The 20,807-nt window shown below is 43.9% G+C and overlaps 1 pseudogene; it reads right to left on the bottom strand.

Moving 5' to 3' along the window:
* Positions 1-7,562: 7,562 nt before the first annotated feature.
* On the bottom strand, positions 7,563-13,269 carry LOC141745233 (elongin-B pseudogene; annotated as a pseudogene).
* Between the last annotated feature and the right edge of the window lie 7,538 nt (positions 13,270-20,807).

Genomic DNA, 20,807 nt, shown 5'->3' on the forward strand with positions numbered 1-20,807 from the left:
AAATGACCATGAACCTTCTCTCACTCACTTCATATCACAAAGCTATGCATTAACCCAACACCATCATCACTGAACGTGCAAGAAGTTCCTCTGACAAATATTCCTGATTTATAAAAAGGACTTAATTCTTCTTAGGGCTATAATTTCAGGCAAGATACTGATTCAAGAGAGAACACACAGTTAATTAAGAACTTTCTACTGCTCCTAATCCACTTCTCCCCACAGCCACGCATAGTCCCTCTTCACTCTGAGAAGCAGCTCAAGATACTCTGGCCTGTCTGTAATTTCTACTGTAGCGACACCAAACCTCTCATGCAATTCTTGTTACATATTATGGTTGAAGAGAAAAATAAATGGTATTTGAATAGGAAATAAATACAACAAATGCCCGTTAGGTGTAAATCAGATCAGTAAACAACAACTCTGCCCTAATCCTGCTTAAACAGCAGGCTAAGTAACTTTTGAGCTGGGGCTTTGTGTGAGTTCCCTTTTCTGCTCCTGAACACCTCTTCAGTATAGCTTCTTCCTATTAAAAGTGTAGATACCATCTCAAATGGAAGCTGTTTACCTCTTGATCTCATCACCTCCTTGTCTTTCTTTTTCCACTGACAGCTTTGCGACACCAGTTGGCTATGATGAAAAGAAGTGCGTAAAGATCTTTGACAAGGAGACCTGCACTTATAAAGTAGTGGAGAAACATGATTCCTCAAAAGAATGCCCAGTCCACGGGTGGGTGGGCTAACAGGATTGTGGATTTGGGACATATTTCCTCCTTTCCTTTCCTTTTTTTTTTTTTTTTTTTTTTTTGTTTTAAGGGTGTTCTCTCTCTCTCTCAAATCCAAAAACACCAAAAAAAATGCAGCTGTTGAGTGAAATCTACTCATAAAACCTAACACATAATAAAACTGAATAGCTACTCACAACAGACTCCCTTGGTTTCTCTGCCTTCTCCTTCCCCATGAAGAAAGAACTGACTTGTTCTTTCCTTGAGAGCAGAAATTAAAGACAGCATTTTAAAAGTAGCAGCTACTGAGGAGGCTTAAATTCTTCTCCGGTCACACTTCACTGCCAGGGAGCATATTCTCTTATCTGTGCACAGCTGTATCTTAAAGCTAAAATAAAATTAGATTAAGCATCAGAAATCCATGTAACTTATTTTCTTCTTTGAGAATGGAAACCTAAAGAGTTAACGTTCCGAAAACACATGGGAAAGAAATGAAAAGCAACTTAAAAATCTCTCTGAAGTTTGAATGAACATTCTCTTTCCTAGGACAGTGTCTTATATGATGATCTTTTATCCTACGCAGTTCCCTGGAGCCTGCCCAACCTATGAGCTGCCCAGTTAGACCCAGCACTGTACTTCCATTATACCCACAGCACAGCAGACCCAGTCCTCAACCTGGGGTTTGGGTAAGAGAAAGGGTGTTTTATTCAGATTAACACTTAAGAAATTCAGGTTATTACACTGGCCAAAGGCAGGACTGTGAGTAGACAGACTGGGCTCAAACAGGGAATAAGTTTAGCAAATCCACAAACAATAACTGAGAGGGACACACGTGCTGGTATAAGCTCTTTCTTGGGGTGCTCCCTCATAATCTTTTTGGGTACATTTGTTCAGTTGCCTCTTTGCACAAGTGGCTATGAGCATTCTATGTCTCCACGCACTATTTCCCCTAACAGAAAGAGTGTGTCAGAGCTTCCATAGGTCCTCATTTCAAATTATGGAATAAGCTCACAACTTGTCAGCAGGGCCTGGTCTTGCTGTCTGCAGGGGCAAGGTGAACCTCAGCTTCCATCAGCCTTGACCACATGTTCTCCGTTAAGAAACACAGGACCCTAGGAATTACACCCCAGTGTTTTATTGCACCTCTGCTTCCCTTTCTCCTTCATCAGCATCCTGGTTTGAGGTAAAACCAGGTTGGCTATGCTTTTTTTTTTTTAATTGCCTGACACATGTCCTCTTGGAAGAGGACCCACAGTATCTTACTTTATACAACAGTTTAACAGCCAAAGCTACTAATGTCACTGTGCAAATAGACTAAAGGTGTCACTAAGCCCATAAGGCACTTACACCTACTTGGGAAAAGGTAAGAGGGTTCTGCATGATTTGAGCTGCATCTGTCCCGCTTTCTCCTTTCTAGACCACCAGAAAACATGCAGCTCTTGTTGAGGTCTTGTGGTCCACATCAGATAAGACACAGGTTCCAACAGGCTGCCCAGGATCACGCACAAGATTGGATTGTAGCTGAATTAATGTTCTTGTGAAGCCCAGGAAGATGTTGTACATATAAGTTCAGAGCTTCTGAACTTGAATATCCAAAATACCTTGGTTTGAGAACAAGGGATACCTCTTCCCTCATTATCTTTAGGCAGTGGGATTTTGATCAAGTGCTTACTAGAGCTAGGTTGACAATTTTTCTGTTACAACACCAGTTATTTTGTAGTTTACCTCCAAACTCACCTGAAACAGTTTCTTTTTCCTAAGGTCTACCCATATCTGGAAGCTACTGGGACCTGCTTGTGGTGGATTTACACAGACAGTCAATTATAGTGCATTGTGGAACAAGATTTGTAACCAAATATTTAGGCACATGATTAGTTTCTGTCTTGATCAAATGTCTTTTAGTGACAAGGAACTATTTCATAGTCAAAAATAAGATCATAATGCTATTCAGGAAGGCTACAAGCTAGAGAACACAAAGACTAAGAGTGTAACAGTAACTAAAAAGGAAGATGCTCTGATGGCATTTCTGAAGGAAGTGCTATAAACTTTCTCAGTATTTGCAGAGATATTCTGAGTTCAGTACAGAGACACCTGCTTCTGAACCCCTGAATTATTCCTTTTCTGCAGTACCATAGCCTAAACTGAAAATGTTGATGACTCTGGAATTGTGACCTGCATTTTAGTGAAGCTGAGCTTTGCGTTTGTGGTCTCTGTATACAAGAGGTCAAATTCTGTGCAGTCTTCCAAAAGAAGAGTCCATTTTTTTTTTTCCTTCCTCCCCTAGTCAGTTAATTTCTCTTCTGTGTCACTAAGGTCTGCTAATTTATTTTTCTCCAGTTGTTTTGACTGCTTCAGATCACGACTTGATCTCTGAAACAGAATGAAATCCATGGAAATCCATTTACCCCTGAGCTTCTCTCTGTGTGCTTAAGTTTGCCAGTTTGAGTACTCGCAAATGGAGCAGAAACAGACGAGGCTTCCCATTATGTAATGTCTGAAAATTGCCCAAGGCTGGGAGCATTACAGCTCCTGAGTCATTTCAGATGGACTCCACCCAAGCATGAAGGCCATGAGAGGAAGTTTAAGAAAACAAGTCATTATTCTGTCCTGGTCTAAGGAGCACCATCAGTGTACAGACAGGATTCATGTTCTCACGGCTTTGAGCAACCTGATCTAGAGGCAGATGTGTCTCCTTCTCCATGGCAGGGGGAGCAGAACTAGATGATCTTTAAAGATCCCATTCAATCCAAACCATTACATGGATGTCTTTCTGCCTGCAAGAGACTTCCATGTTCAGCTGTAAGGTACAACTATAGAGAACACCAAGTCTTAAGTAAGCTGTGATGAAAGATTTACTTTCCTTTTTAAGTCTGAGTAGACCTATGCACCCAAATTCCTGAAAAGCCAGCCTTACTGGCACTCCTAGATGATCCAGACCTATTTAACCACATTTGAAATCCACCCAAGCACCTTTATCCACCATGTGCCAAGTCTTGTTATGATATGTGGATCTACCCTGTCTGCTATGCAGAAGTAGGGAAGATTCATTTCACGTCTAATCAAAAAATCTTCCAGAGAGCAGTCTGCTCTTCTCTTGTTTGCTCCAACTTTCAACACGGAAACAGATGATGTCACATATCGCATCTAGTTTTGGAACACCAGAAGCACAGCGGGGACTCGGCTCCCTTCTGTAGCAAGTAGTCTAGCTGTGGGAGGATGACAAAACCTTCAAAATTGAGAAAGCAGAGACAGAGCACACAAAGCTCTGCTTTGCTTTTCCCACTTTTGCCAAGTGATGTTTTGTCTTGGCATTTCACTACTTCAACACAAACAGCTACAGTCCCATACAAAGAATACACCCCCCCACCCTCAAAGCCTTAGATCATAACACCACTAGCTCCACATAGTGGAAAGGAAACATTCACATAAGAGTTTCCTCAACTATCCAGACACGTTAAAGGTTTAAGAGACTCTGCAGAACCTTGGAAGGCAACACAGCCCAGGCAGAGCAGAAGTGCTCTCTTTCCCCCCTGTTTCCCACTCTCCACCTGTTGGCTCCCAGCTCCCTGTAGCTTCCCTGGTGGCCCTGCTGGGAAGTGAGGCAGCTTTGGATAGCTGGCCCTCTACTCCCAGTAATTCTTTTCAAGGCAAGTCTTTTGAGTACTGGAAAGATGTTCTTTCCAGTAAAACAAAAATAAAAAAATATAGTGCTTTATAAAATAAAACCTAGTGCTTAGCCTACCAACTACCAAGTCTTATAAACCAAACACCAGAACACACATATAAATCTGATGGACGTTTTCCTATTAAACAGTGTTTATCACCTAAAACTTAATGGTTTTTTACTCATTTGTGTTTTGTTTCCTTGAAGATTTTTGGCACAATCTTAAAAATAAAATACAAATTAAACAATCATAAACAAGGAAAGTGCGTATCTCATTTACAGTATGCACACCAAAGCAGCTAGAGATTTGCAGTTCACATTCTGCTTTGTGCCAATTTAAAAAAACTTAGATAAATTCAATTCACAACAATTTTGCTTGTTGACTCCGCTCTTAGTTAACTCTTTTGTTGGTATGCAGGAAAGTTTGCATTGGCACCTTTTGAAAGCCTGAAAGCTTCTCTTCAAATCAATTCTTGTGTGCACGTTTCCCTGGGCCCAGTTGTGGTTAATTTTAGGGCAAAGTGATTGGCTTTATAACAGATATTTATATGAAACTCCAGAACAAGCAAATCATACGATTAATCTAAAACACTCAGCGAGATCTGGTTACTTTAACACGCCTCCCCACCCCCTAAAATTCTGTTTTCACATTTCATTTCTTTCATTGCGTAAGTCTCAACCACTGGCCCGTGCTTTTTACACTTCTCCAGGGCTTCTGCATAGTCAATACTTTAAGTAGATCTCCATTGCGGAGCACTGATAAACTACAGTCCTTTGCCACCACAAGATAACCTCCGTCAAAATATTCCAGTATTTTCTCCACCATAATTCCAGAGGCTTCTCCCATTGCTGCCCTGGCCTGATAAAGATAGGGCAAATCTACAGAGGCAAAACCAAGCAGTTTTGTTTAACAGCTAACTGTGATGGTTCAGAGACTGTGAAATAATCCATTCCCTAAGCTGTATAACACAGAATTCACTCCGGTCCGCAGTACGAAAGACAGGGTAGCTGGACTGGGCTGAAATACCAGCTTGGGACTGTGTAGCTTCCCTAACGTGCTATACTGAGCCAAGCTACTGTCTCATTAGATTACAACAGCTCCCCGAGGCATTTTGCCTCCCCTCTTCAGTTCCTAGTTTGGGACTTGCTTGATCTCTCCTAACAGGGCTGTCCCTTGGTATCCTCATGTCCTGCACATGGAGGAAGCTTCCCAGGGGCTGCAAGATCTTTTGTTATCAGAATGCTCTCCCGCTCTTGAACAAAGGGATGCTGTCCTGCACACCAAAGATAGCGATGAAGGAGAGGTGAGCAGAGGTCTGGCTTGGTGTGGCATTCATTCAACATTCTTTAGACTCCGGAAGTCACAGACTGGATTATTTAACGAAAGTCTCTTTTTCCAGTTCAGTTGTTTGTCCCTGTTTGTAGTATTCAGCTGTGCGAGGCAGACTCTTGAGCAAGTTCATTCAAAGCAGAGAGCATTGTCCTCTAATATTAACAGCAAATTATTCAAAGGGGTTAGATAAGAGATCAACTCTGTAACGTTATTAGGAATTCTATCAGAGACATTTGCGAGCGTAGCACCCAGTTCAGCATCTGAGAAATGGAGAGTGACATGCCCGTATTCTTCGCGTGGCGCTCACTGCCAGCCAAGAGTTTCAGAGAGGACCTGAGTTTTTTCAGCAAGCCTGGTGGGAAGTATCAGGAGCTGGATTAAGCAGATTGCTGTAACTACAGCCCAGCTGCATTAGTGCAGCTTACTTACCTACAGATACGACTGCTCTGGAACTTTCTTTTTCTGTTGTTGATGAAGTTTTTGTTTGGTTTGTCCTTTTTCCTCTCCTATAAATTCACGACAGTCACTAGATGGCATCCTAGTTCTGCCACAGTGCTCCTGCGCTGGAAGGAGTGGATGGACGTGTCAGAGCTACAGAGAACACAGAAACCTAGGTCCTGATTCAGCTGCCAGACTGGAGCTCAATTTCTGTTTGCTCTGGTGAGGGTTAAGAATGCAAGTGGCATTTTAGAAGTGTCTTTAGTCTATATCCAAGTAGGTATCATAGATGGGACTGAGTAGATTTAAGAGTGTTTTTTGAAGTAGGACATAGTCTGGCTGCCTGAATTAGCCTTGGTACAGGTGAAGGAAGACTTAGCAATAACATTACTTCTGAGTTTCATTCAGGGAACAGATGTGTTAGGATCTCTGATTGCTAACAGGGGAAAAACCAGGAGTTTCCTCTTACAGCACAGCAGTGAGTTGAGTCAGATGTGACGGCTTGAAGACATCACTCAGAATAAAAGGGAAAGCCCAATATTAATTCTGAAATAGGCTAGTTCATAGTGAAAGAAAGATAGTGCTGCAGTCAATTCTGTTTGGGAAGAGAAATGACTTCATAAACTTTCTTAACAGTAGAAGCATTGATAGGACCAATCTCATACTTTAAAGTTTATGGTAACCAACTCCTTTCTTACAGGCCTCTCAAACTGCAGTTTTATTATACTGTTTCTGGCTATATTGCCCTTTTTCCACTATATTTTTCTTGCTTCTCAAGAATGCAGAAGGCAGATGCCAGAAAGTAAATTCCAAATCCTTTGAAGAAAAAAAAAAAAAAACAAACACAAAACCCTTTGCCCAGTTGATAGAGGTTTTCAAGGGTCCATGCCAGTAATTGTACTTAATGTTAGCTTTAGAAATTCATTGATGTGTGTCGTATTAGTGCAACATCCCTTAACTTTGAAGGTAATAAGCTCCATTTGCTAACCTTACCTCTGCTTGGGTCTTAAGGTTATAGTCTTCCTAAAGATTTTGCTACAGGCAGGACTAGAAGTTCCTTCTGCATACCTGTCCCCCAAGATTTGCAGCCAAACTCGTCAGAGGTACTACTGTCAGGAGTCAAGATGAAGACAGAGAAACAAATGCTCGTGTACCGCTGTCTGTGCAACACTTCTTCCCCCTCCCCCAAAATACCTCAGCAGTTCAGAGATGATAAGGCCACAGACATTGGCTGGAAGACACAAATGGCAGAACATGCCATTTACAGTTCAGGAGGTGCACATGTAACCAGCTGCTGCCACCCTTCTCCTCCAGCATTAATTTGGGAGAAGGGTCCCAGGAATTAGTTGTGTTGGCTGCCTGGCCACTACAGAACACTGATGTCATGTAATTAAATTGCAATGCTTTATTGGTCAGAGAGACACTTTTGGAAGGCTGTGGATGGACACAGGATACACAGACAAGACCAGTACCCTGGCTGCAAGAGGCAAACCAGGAGACCAGTTTTAACGCAAGGCTTGCTCACTAGAGCTGCTACCAGACTCCTGTGACTTCATATCAGGTAGCTCTGGGGTGCTTGAGAAGGGGTCAATACGCAATGGTTCAAAGGTGCCATTGCCAGGTCTAAATAAAGCCAAGCCCACTGTGGCAGGAACATGAGGACGACAGCTTTGGCTGCTTAAGCCACAGTCTAGCAAAGTCCTATCGTCATCATCCAGCAGCTGGTCATCTTTGTAGAGCCGCTGCTCCTCTGGTGGCCTCTTCAGTATTCCCTCCACCACCTTTTTCAACTCATACACAGTTGTTGTCTCTTTGGCCTCAGTGAAGATTGTTGTCTTGTGACGGCGAATCATCAAGTAGACATCCATCACTACCGTAGGGCTTCCTGCAGTCCTCTGTCACTGGGAAAGAGATTTCCGTCCTCTTAGTGAGAAACATATATTTCAGGAATAGCTGAAGTCAAGACAGAACTATCATTAGATTAACAGATCCAAAGGGGACAAGGACAGGGGAAAAAAAACCTACAGGGAGCTGCTCTGCTAGACAGATCAAGATCCTCATGCTCTACATAAGCAGAGCTATTAAGTACTTAAAGACTTTTGTGTTCCTAGCCAGATATCATCTAGCAGAGAGCTTTTTACACTGTTAATGAGCATTTGTATTACTTCAGATTCTTGCCCGAAAGGGTTTCATTCTCAGTTTTCTCTGGGCCATGTGCTTCTACCTGAGATCCCAGGAGGACCCAAGCATGCAGGTCTGACTGCACTCAGCACAGGAGAATGCAGCACACAAAACGGCTGGGCTTTGGTGGTTTCTAGTTAGGCAAGAGATACGGACTTCCCTGGCTCCTGTTCAGTAAAGACAGGAAAGTTGATGAATACATACGTGTTGAGAGTTGTCAAACTAATAGATAGCGTTAAGATATTTTAGCCTTCTACTTCCTGTTCCAGGAAATCAGCTATCAAAATAGCTCATTGCCTAGCACCAAAGCCAATAGCAGAGACTCAGCTTCAGAGTAACTCTTCTCCCATAGGTTTTGCTAGGGTGGAAGAGACTCACACAGGAGAGCAGTGGGAGGGGAAATTAGGGCTGGTTGCATTAGCTTAAAGGGAGCTTTTCAAAACCCAGCCATTATAGGAGTGCTTTATGGTAGTGCTAGTGTAGTTGCCCACCACATGCAGAGCAAGTCAACACCCAAGAGGCTAAAGGCTCACTTCAGCTCTGAAAAGCTCCAGAGTCAAGAACATCTTCCCAGGGCTGCCATTACTGGTTCCCACAGAGAAGTTCAGGGCCAGTATAGGGCTGACCCCATCTGCACCCACAGACACCAAGCCCTACTCCCAGCCCCCTGGAAGAATAGCTGCACTTCAGAATAGCTGCCCTTGTCTTTGGGATGGGAGGGGTAAGGTCCAGAGGGTCATGAGCAGCTACTGCTCCCCCCACCCCCCAGTTGGAACTCCCTCAAGAAATGTAGCAAGACACTCCTCTAGATAAAGGCAAGCAGTGGCCATGGTCAACTACCTGCAGCCCTGCACTGCTGAGAGAAGGCAGAGCTCTTGTTCACTAGGTCAGAGAGAGGGGAAAAAAATATTTAACTTTGTTTTTCTCCGCCATCTGCACTTTGCTATCACTGGCACATGCAAGCTTTCTGCGACAAACCTAGGCTAGACCTAATCCCTTGTACGGTCATACAAGCTAGATTACACCAAATATAGTAACAGATGCAATAACTCTGTTCTTCCAGTATTTTCTTCCTGTCTAACAGGAAGACAGACACTGCTATTCCAGCCTGGCAGAGCCCTGTTCATGCCCCATGGGCACTGTCCTCTAAGTATGGCCATAAACTGTCTCTTCGTGTCATGCCAGCTCAGACATGCACATGTGCTTGCTCCAGCTGGAGTTCCCTGTGCCTTGCTCTGTGTTCTCCAGGAGAGGGGAAGAAATGAGCAGGGAGATGACATGAGTGCAGCATAGCCAACAAAACAAGAGGGAGCTGCTCTGGACTCAGACTCAGGGTTTATGCAGGGGCTAATTCCTGCTGAAGGCAAGTGGGACCCTGGGATCTAAGTAAGTTTGTGGAATGAGACCAAAGCCCCATCCACAATTTTAGTACAGAAGGAAGGGAAAATCCACGTTTACTTCTCTTCAAGGTAGTGGAGGTATTGCACTGCATTTGTGTTTTGTCTTTTTGCTGAACAGTTTAAGAAAAAGTCAAGCAGCAGTCAGGGAACTCAATTTCAACTTCAAAGGGAACACGTTCAGAGACACAGCAAAGCTGGACAAAGGGGAACATGCACACAGGCTAAACAACTTGAAGTAGTTCTGGTTTAAAATAAACAAAAACCCTACACATACAAAGAACCCAAATGCCATCTGCCCCAGACCAGTGGGGAAAGAAGGGGCGATTTAGTAAAGAAATGTCTTTAAAATTTACATTAGGGAGAGGATTTGTGCAGGGTGCGTTTGCATAACCTAGAAGCATGGGGAAGTCAATCTTGAATCCTTCCTGCAGGGGGAAGACAGTACTACCCACCACAAGTACTGGCCACACAGGTGTTGCTGCACCTCTGATAAGTATCAAACTCTACTCTTACTGACAAGAGCCAGGTCACACAGGTAGTGTTTTTGGGGAAAATATCAAATTTCATGAAGTCCATTTGATTTCCCCAAGAGTTGCACACACATGAATGCAGCTGAGGCTCCTACCTACAGGCTCACTCCTATGAGTTCAGCTAAAAAGGGAGGCAATCAGTTGTCAGAGCCAGAAAGAACATAAGTTCCCCTTGCTATCTTCTCTTTAAAACAGGTTGACACGAAACATTTTGAAGTCAGGTCAGATTTATTCATGTGCTTTAACCCGATTTTGAAGCCCACCATAGTGTTTAGTAATTAAGCAGCATATTGATGTAGTTTTGAATCAGAAAACACACGGTGAAGCAACAGCCAATTAGCAAACCATGTCTAAAGCCACTAAAAGCTACTGAAGAGACATTTTCAATGTGAGAAAGTTTTAATCAAATTACGGAATTGGTACCCTAGTCAGAGCCTTGGTGACGTGGAGCCACGGTTCAGGCACCCCTCTGGTTTGAGGAAAAGCCACAGCCCAGACCCTCCAACTCCATGCATCTCCTCAGAAAACTCAAAATCCTTCTAATTGGCAAAACCTTCCCAGGGCAGAATTGCCTCCTTGACTTGGCACCGAGTCACTGTTTTAGTCAAGCCGCTACTTTATTTGACCAGTTTAGTTTGGCAACTTCCCTGACAGACAGAAGGGCTAGATAAACAGGGAGAGGCAGTGCTGGACGTTCCCCTCATTGCTTCACAGACCTCAAGCTGAGGAGACCCATACAATAACTGCTGCCATACCCCCACAGCCAGCGAATGAAGTTGTTTAACTTAAGTCTGTATGTCCAGAGCTGGGCTACAAGCCCTTCCAGCACAACAGACCCCAAGGGAGAAGATGTAGAAGGACAGCAGCAAGCTCCCACAGTCTCCAAGTCTTAGAGGTAATCAGCCTTCTTACTTGTCACAACCACCAGCTAGGCTGGAACAGCTTAACCTTCCCTTAACAGAGAAACCCCCAGAGGACACTTGCTTAATGCTGCAGCCCCAGAAGGCAACTTCATTTACACCTGCACAAGAGAGAATCCTCTCTGCTCCTTTGTTACCCATTTGACATGGAAAACCTTGTTTGTCTCAAGAGGAGAGGTCCAAGCAGGTCAGCAGGAGACAGGCTCAGCCTCTGTACTGCTACATATTCCCATAGACAACTCACTCCATATCACAGGTTTTCATAAGCATTTAGTTTCTTCAGTCTCAAGTCTGCAATCCAAGATGCTTTAAGCTGCTTTTTTTTTTTTTTAAATGAAAAAACACACGCAGCATGCTTTAATGTCTATCTCGGGTTAAGGAGGTAGATCTACCAGGCCTTTCTGAAAGCAATAGCCTTGATCACATTATACTTCAGCTTCCTATTTTATATCTATGTTTTATACCTTTGTCTACCTGAAAAACAGCAAGATTTATAAGAAAGTTATTAATATAGTTATTTCTCTCCAAGGAAGAAAGGATAATTAACTAATTAAGTAAATTAATCATCTTAAGTAAGAGAATAGAATCATAGAATTGTCAGGGTTGGAAGGGACCTTGAAGGTCACCTAGTTCCAACCCCCCCTGCCATGGGCTGGGACATCTCCCACTAGATCAGGTTGCTCAGAGCCCCATCCAGCCTGGCCTTAAAAACTTCCAGGGATGGGGCTTCCACAACCTCTCTGAGCAACCTGTTCCAGTGTCTCACCACCCTCATGGTGAGGAGCTTCTTCCTAACGTCCAGTCTGAATTGACCCATCTCTAGTTTTAATCCATTCCCTCTAGTCCTACCAATTCCCTCACCAGCTTTCTTGCGGGCCCCCTTAAGATACTGGCAGGCCACAATAAGGTCTCCTCAGAGCCTTGTCTTCTCCAGACTGAACAACCCCAACTCTCTCAGTCCATCTTCATAGGAGAGGTGCTCCAGCCCTCTGATCATCCTCGTGGCCCTTCTCTGGGCATGTTCCAGCACGTCCGTATCTTTCTTGTGGTAGGGGCTCGAGAACTGGATGCAGTACTCCAGGTGAGGTCTCACCAGAGTGGAGTAGAGGGGCAGAATCACCTCCCTCAACCTGCTAGCCACACTTCTCTTGATGCGGCCCAGGGTACGATTGGCTTTCTGGGCTGCACGTGCACACTGACAGCTCACGTTGAGCCTCTTGTCCACCAGCACCCCCAAGTCCTTTTCTTCAGGGCTGCTCTCAAGCCAGTCACTGCCCAGCCTATATCGGTGCTTGGGATTGCCCCAACCCAGATGAGGGCCTTGCACTTGGTCTTGTTGAACTTCATAAGGTTGGCATGGGCTCACCTCTCCAGCCTGTCAAGGTCCCTCTGGATGGCATCCCTTCCCTCCAGCATGTCAGCTGCCCCACACAGCTTGGTGTCATCGTCAAACTTGCTGAGGGTGCAGCAGAATCCATCATGACCTTCAAATCAGAAGTTGCTTGGTACATTTCCTTTCGACCATAACACTTACTCCTCCTCAAACAGCACAAGATTTGTCAGGAGTTACAGCAGGGACAGGCCAGAAGTGGGTCTGGCCTCTAGTTATACTAGACCATAATCAAATAGTTTCAATTAAAATAAAACCAAATTCATATCACATAGTTAAAGGCTTAGTAGTATAAGAGACACATTACATTTTCATGTTATTGTTTCTCATAGCTAACAAAGTCATTTTGAGCAAATTATTCCCTTCAGATAGAAGCTCATTTGTTTAAGGATTACCAGAGGAGAAATTTTTTTTTCAAGGCACTTCGTTAGATACCACAACTGCTTCCTGCAGCAGAACCACACACAGAGAGCATAATCTACCAAAATCACAAGGTTAACACAAAACTCAAATGGCTGCACTGCAAAGTTTAAAGCAAACTACAACAGAAGGTTTAAAACTTCTCACTAAGTACACACAAAAAAAAAATAAAAGGGACTTACACAAATCAAATCTTCTGTCACAAAAACCAGTGGCCACCTCCTTCACAACTGCCCCTTTACTCCAGATCCCTCAAGAGACCACACTCCTTCTGCCACTGCCCCTTTTATCCAGAAACCACTTTCAGTGCAGCTTTCCTTCCTCTAGCTATTTGTCAATCAGTGGAAGCTAATGAGTTCAGCCATACCAATCAAGGTGTCTAATTAAACCCAGGTGTGCTGAAAGAGCCAAGCTAATGGAATTAATGCAACTCATTATGCTGGGAATCCTCTGGTAACTTTTAAAACTTGTTATGCCTGTGCTCCAATTCCATAAAACACTGGATCCCTCCAGCCCCCAATACAGCCACAGGGATCTGCGGTAGTTTTCCTGGCTGGTTTTGAGATGCAGCCTCACATACCGTGTGTTGCAATGGTCTAATTGCACAAAGACCTGGACACCTATGGCAAGATGTGTATTGAAAGAAATGTCCTCATTTCAGTGTTGCAGAAACAACACTGCTGTTTGTGTCAGATTCCAGCTGTGTTTGAGGCAGGCATGCATACGGTGAAAGAAAACTGGAACTTTTGCTTTCTTTGCTTCCACCAGTCCTTAGCATCACTGTTGTTGCTGTCAGGAAGAGAGCCACGAGTGACAATCATCCTGATTGTTATGTTCGCTTCTGGACTGAGACAGTGCGCAGCTCGTCTCACTTCTGCTGCCAAAAAGGTGCTATCCCATCATGGTGATCTGCCTCTATCCCCTAGGCCTGGCTTTGCTTCGGCAACCGAGAGATACACAAAACTACAGCTGGTCCCTACATATGGACAAAATAATGTGTCTCATATAAAATAATTGAAATGATAATAAATCAATCTGAGAACAGTGGACTCTCCACACCACTGCACTGCATGAATGGCCTGTTCCATACCCGGGGGCGATCTCCTGGGAGCAGGTCAGCCGAACAATGGTGCACTGCTGCCTCGCTGGGCGTGTGCCCTTTCCCCACTGTTCCTTCATGGCCTGCCAGTTCTGGAGGCATAGCTTTCTGGGGGTCGGACTCTTCCAGTGACACCAAAGCCGATGTGGAGTAACTAGTGTACCTGCTGGCTTCTCTTCGGATTTACACCAGCACAATGGAGATCAGGATGCCAACGAACATCACTGCACAAAACAAGATTTTGCAAGACTTTTTTGAGGTGCCACCTTCTGATCGATGATCAGAACAGGTTAGAGTGCCCATTGGCACCTGGGGTGCTCACATTTACATCACCTCCCTTTGCACTGGCCATTGTTTCCTCACTGTATATAAATACACACTGCTTCCCATTATGAAATGTGAGCAGCCCATGCAAGTATGGTAAGTTAGCAGCTTATAATATGTGTCTGTGCGTGTGTATGTCCACTGGAAACATTTTTTTAATCTGAGTGTATTGGGAACAGTAGGACTCATCGTTAATTTTGTGTAAGCTAATTTGCTAGACCTTTAAAAAAAAACACCTAATTTTAAATAAAAATTCTTGTTTCTTTTCTAGAAATTCTTCCTGCTCCTTTACTTGATCCTTCTCTTCTCAAGGACTCTGTGTGATGCTCGCTGTTACTTTAGACCAGCCAGCAAATACGGTAAGAATGGCAAATATTAGACATCCCTGAAGCATTAATTCAGAGATTGAAAGCCTTTTTTCTTAGAAATGTTGGAATAGTATAATACGTTCTTTGCTGAGGAATGATCGAAACAGCTGCATAGTCAGAAATCAACCCACCTGGAAGCATCTCCGGACACACAGAGAAAGACTCTACCCTGTTCAATAGTTACCCTCTGGGCTGATGTCTAACTGAAGTCCTTGCCCAGGTGGCAAAAACCATGTACTTTTAAGCAGCATTGACTAACCTGAGGGGGGTACCTGACACTAAAATCAAAGCAAAGACAACACAGCTGGTGATTAAATTCAGTTTAGCAGAGGAAGTTGAAGTCTAATAAGAATTGGGGAGGAGGGAGAAATTAAAGTCTGTACCTGTATGTTGAATATGAGGAAGGGCAGAAAGATACTACTGCAGCCATAAAAAAAGGCACTTCTCAGATTCATTGCAATAGCAGAATAGTGCTTCTCTGGTATGTCGTTGCTGCCACATTATCATGCCATGTCATACACTCATGCATACTTCAGGAGCAAAGAAATGGTATCCTTTCTACTGAGCACTGGGTTAGATTCTTCCCTGGTGTGACTCTAGGGAAATTGGTGCTTTGATTTGTAGTCTGCAAACATAAGGCAGTAGTGTGTGTCTATTGATACGTGTTCATATTGATCTCCTGACTATCATTCTCTGTTGTGTGCATTCAGGGTGCCTTTCAAACAGAAACCTCTATGTTTTTGGTGCGGTGTGGAAGACTGAAGATTGTTACCAATGCAGGTGTAAGATGAATGCAATGATTTGCTGCAGCTTGTAAGTTCACCCAAATTATTGTTTTCTAATTCAGGAAATGTTCAGACTTAAAGAACCTCATTGAAAATATGCATTGGAATTTCCTACTTGCATGAGCAAAATTCCTCTTTGTTTCCCAGTTAGCTCTAGTCGTGACCAAGTAGAATAATCTGGCAATCACATAGACTTCTTTGGGAAGAAACAAAATGAAACACAGTTAGGGTCTTCCCAGCACACAGCTCTTCCTCATCATGACCTAGTCCTTCTTTTGATGCTGGCACTAGTTGGGTGTATAGTTCCCTTTAGCCTCTGTTTTCTTCCTCCTTCTATTCAGCAGCTTGTCTCCAGATACCTAAACACCCCACAACACACATACACGCGGACTTCTGCAGCTCTGCAGCAGACCAGTGGCCTGCCTGCAAGCATTTAATCAGGCCAGAGCTGCTCCACAACCTTCCCATGCTGCCAAGAGCCCATACTTCCTGCTTATCAAAACGGGACACACACGTCCTGCTCTGATAATTTGCTTTCTAAATCTTTTTGCACGTTCCTGCCTCATGAATGACAGGTAACACATCAAGGAGAGCTGTGTCTTCCTGAATAGCGGTGTGAACTGATTATCTCTCCAGAGGGCTGGGAAAATTCTTCTTGAGGTGAAGGAGAAGGAGTCCCAATAAAGGTTCTGTGAGGAAGGATACGACCCAAGGAACCCTTGGTGTGACATATTCTTGGCTGTCCTCAGCCATAGGAGGGAGGGAGGGGGTCAGCCTGTGCTGGGAAAAAGCTCGACTGGGAGATATTTAAGCTGGGGTGATTCAGCACTCTTTAAATGGTTTGTTATTATCAAGAAAGTCTTAATTTGAATGGGGAAGACAGCATTAATCCCTATTTTGTCTCTGCATGGGAATTTATACCAATCCCTAACTGAATGACCAGTGAGAACTGCGTTTGAACCAGACAAACACTGGAAAATCACTTCATCTGTTACAGCCATGATCAGGGCTCTCTGTTGCTCCTCTGATAATCCATAGCGGTTGTATTAATGGAATCCTTGAGCCAAATGGATCCATCATGTAGCTTGCTCCAGGATGGCTGTGTCTCAGTAAGCATCCTCAGTCCAGGTCTTGGCTGCTGATTTTCTCTTTGCCTTTCTCAATGACAGGGTTCTAATCCCCAAGAACTATGACAGGGCGAACTGTGTTGGCCTATTCCACAAGAAAAGCTGTTCCATCCGAGTGGTGAAGAAGACTAATCCTGACATAAGCTGCAAAGTCTACAATGGAGTTGGTTAAGACCACGCGATGTATTTCTCTTCTTCCGCACCTAACCCCGAAGTTGAACGTGCTCTGGATCTCTCCTTTAGGGGAAAGCAGCAAAGCAGCATGGGTTCAGGAGGAATGGGTTCACCTCATGCCTTTCACAGCTCTAATTGTGCCACATCTATCTCATTTCTGGCACTAGGTGGCTTGTCTTATACACAATTGTAACCAAGCTGTACCACAGATAACTTTGTGACTTTTTTCCTGTAGGGATCCTGAATTAAATAAATTTTCACATACATCAAATCACTGCATTTTCTTCTAAGTAGTCACTGATTGGTCTTGTTGAAAACAGAAGAATACATGGTGTCTGTAAATGTTTGTAAATCAAATTATTTATTTGGAAATCATCTAGCTTTCAGAGTAACAGGTATTATATAAATTGTTGCCAGACAAACGGGTTCATTATGCTATTACACCCATTGACATTCCCCCAAGGATACATATACTAGAAGAATGGGACGAAGCAAAGCAGAAAACATCCCTTTGAAAGCCTCCCCCCACCCTGGTGCCTTGTGTAGGTCAATCCATTAGTGCAGACACACAAGGGAACATATTCTCCGGGAGACGAGTGGTATATTACAAAAAAGGCAAGCCCATGCCTGAGAGTCCAACCTTACTGCAAAGAAATGCCATATAAATAGCTCTGTAGCCTTCCATACCAGGGTAGAGTTTCCTGCAATAATCTTGTTTGAATCAAAGTCCACTGACAAACAACCCCATGAAAGCTGTTTGTACAGAAACCCTAGACTATAAAGCGTGTTTAGCCAGTAGACTTTAGGCACTACGTGGTGCCTGGTACGAAGTCCATGAAAGTAGTTTATGTGAGTAATATCCTATAAAACATATTTATACAATATTAAGAGCAATTACAATAAGAGTGCTGTACAGCTTAAAAGGCCCAGATAAATTGTTTGAGTGTGTTCAGTTTATTTAACACTGACATCATAGGTGTTTTCTTCATCTGCCTTTCCTCTTCCTTGCTGACGTGTATTAAAATGAAATATTTCAGCTGATGGAGACAACAACTTCTTTTTAATATCTGTTGTGGAAAACCACATTCACATTGTCTATTTTCAAGGGCGATGCTGGGAGTATACAAGTTGAAAACCTGTACGTACTAAGGAAAACATCTTACCAATAGTTAGAAGAAAACCCATCCGTGGCTCCAGATACTACCAGAAAGTCATTACGGTGGTTCCAGGAAATAGGTAAAATGAGAAATACAATCATAGCTTCTTGAATCTTTGGCCCTCAGGCTTAGTTAGAACAGCTTAGTAGCAGCTCCCTTTGACGATAGCCCCCTGTGCCTTCTTGGGAGTAATGGACTGGACATCACTGGAGCTGGCTATGATCCTTCCAACCTGTGAGTAGCAGACTCTGGAGGGGCCCTCACTTTTCTACTTGCTGAGGGTGGATAAAAGTGTGCGTGTGTATATATATATAAAATTATATATATATAATCATGCTATCAGCTTCCTGTATGCTAGATGCATTTACAAGGGCCTGCGTAGGGGCCCAGGAGTAACAGGGCTCTCCTGAAGGCTTGAACATCATTTGTGCAGTTCAGAAAAATCCCTGAAAAGATATATTGGTTTCACCAGCTCCCCCCGATGGAAGGAGGGGTATGAACAAAGCGGAGAAGGCTGACAATTAAATATCAATATCAATTGATATTTAAAATCAGTTAAATATCAATTATGCTTCAGAGATTCTTACAAAACAAAGCCAAACCAAATTTGTGCAAAATTTGGATACCACATAGATCTGCTAAGCTTAGCATACACATGGACTATGTACTGTGCCGTGGTACATTTTCTCCATATGCTTTTGTCATCAAGTACGTAGTACTATTCTTTGTGGACACTGCTCACTGTTTAACAGCCAGCGAGAGCAGGAATCCAGATGCTGGACCACAATTAGATTTACTAAACGTACTGTAGGAGAACTGGTCTCTGAAATTCCATGCTCAGAGAAAAGAACGAGACAGAGCATCAGGGCTCCATCAACGAAGGCTGATACGGCTGAAGATCTGACAGAAGAGCACTGGAGGAGACCCTCAAAGCATTCATAGTGCCGTTGTAATCCCACTGCTATGATAATCCTGTCACTCCCAGGGAAATTCTTAATTGCACCCAGTGAATGTTTCTCGGTAGAGGCCTTACTGTCACCATAACCACTTCCAGAAAGGAGTTATTTGGCCAGCGCAGAAAGGACTATCTCCCCATGCATCTGTACCCCCTTGAAACAGGTTGTCTCCATGGAGTCCAGCTGCCTTATGTAATAAACTGCAGAGAAAACAGGAGAGTCCCCCAGTGCCTTCCCATAAGGGGAGCACATGCTGTGGACAGAGAATGGGAGCAAGCCCTCTTATCGCTCCGTGGGCAGTAGGACAGCTTCATGCCGTATCAGCTACTGTTTCTTTACTCCATTCCCTATAAAGAGCAAACAGGGGCTGGTCCACTGGTTGCTAGAGTCAATGCAAACTTACTGATATGAACAGAAACAGCCAGTCTGACCGGCACATGACTAGCGATTACCGGGACTACAGTACTTCCACGTTGCTTCCCAGCAGCAAGTGCCCCATGTATGGAGGAATTTCCACCCTTATGCACCCTTACACAAAGACTGCTTGCGCATTTTGCAAATGCCTTAGCGGCTCAGGATCCTCACAGAGACTCTCCACAGAGACACGTTCAGTAGTGCCCATTGTACTGTGAAATGAAACGTGGCCAGATTCAAACCAGCCAGTTCAGGCACCGGTACTCCTTTCAGCAAGCTGCTGAACCAAGCATACAAGACCCACCTGGATGAGGGAACAGGCATCTGCATCTTTGGCTTACGGCAGCTGTTCTTGCTCCAGGCTAGCTCCAGTATTGTCCCTATCCTGCAGTCCAGACAGCTACTGCATGGCACCTCGTCTCCTGGCTTACACTCAGTGGCTGCTGTGTGCCTCTAAGTCCCAGCTACGTGAACTGGTGCAGGGCTGGAACCACCTAAGCGCTGCTCCCACACCTCTTTGTTGATAGTGAACATTTTCACCCTGCGGTTTGGAGAGGATATGGAAAGAATTTGCGTGTAACAGCACCCTAGGGCAGCACCATTCACCTCATCAAAATTGGCCAGAACCTTGATACAGCAGTTCATCCTAAAAATCTGTCAAGAAGGTGCCACAGCAAAATATTGGTGGTTAGGTCATTTCCCGATCCCTGGGAGAGAGCCCTGAGCACAGGCACGGTGCTGCGGCTCTTCTCTGCCGACTTTAAGAAGAGAACATTGTGCTAATGTGCTACTTTGCAGGCTCTTCCCGAATGCCTGAATTGAGAGAAGAAAAGTGACATAGCGCATCTTTAAATGTTTGGAAGGTGTGGAGATAAGGCTGGCTGAGGAAAGCTGCAAGCTGAGGGTGGACGAGAACAGCTTCATGAATCAAAATACCCTTCAGTACAAGGACTATCTGTTTCCTAGTAGCTTTCCTCCCCTTTCCTTAATGCTTTGAACAGCAGAACAAACAAACATATGATAAATAAATTAAGGAAGAAACAGAACTGAACAGGCCAGCTAAATAAATCATTTCAGCTTTTCTGGCTCCAGTGAGTTAGGAAGCTTCTACTTCCTAAGGAGCTGGCAAGAGGCTCAAGATCTGTGTGGGCTGCTGCCTTCTCAGCTGGAAGCACAGACTTCACGTCCCCTTCCCTAACCAGATCAGAAAGGTCATCTCCTCCTGAGGCATCTGGGTAAAAGCAAAATGCTGGGATATGGGGAGCTGGTTCAAACTAGCTGGTAAATAAAGCTCCTGAAAAGTAGGCTGGGAAAAATCAGTAATGCAAAATAAGAAGCAACTCAGGGATGCCGTGAAGAAAGAACCAGTAACTACAGACAACTCTCCAGCTTACACCATTCAT

The sequence above is a fragment of the Larus michahellis genome, chromosome 6 (assembly GCF_964199755.1).
Source record: "Larus michahellis chromosome 6, bLarMic1.1, whole genome shotgun sequence".
Classification (NCBI taxonomy): Eukaryota; Metazoa; Chordata; class Aves; order Charadriiformes; family Laridae; genus Larus; species Larus michahellis.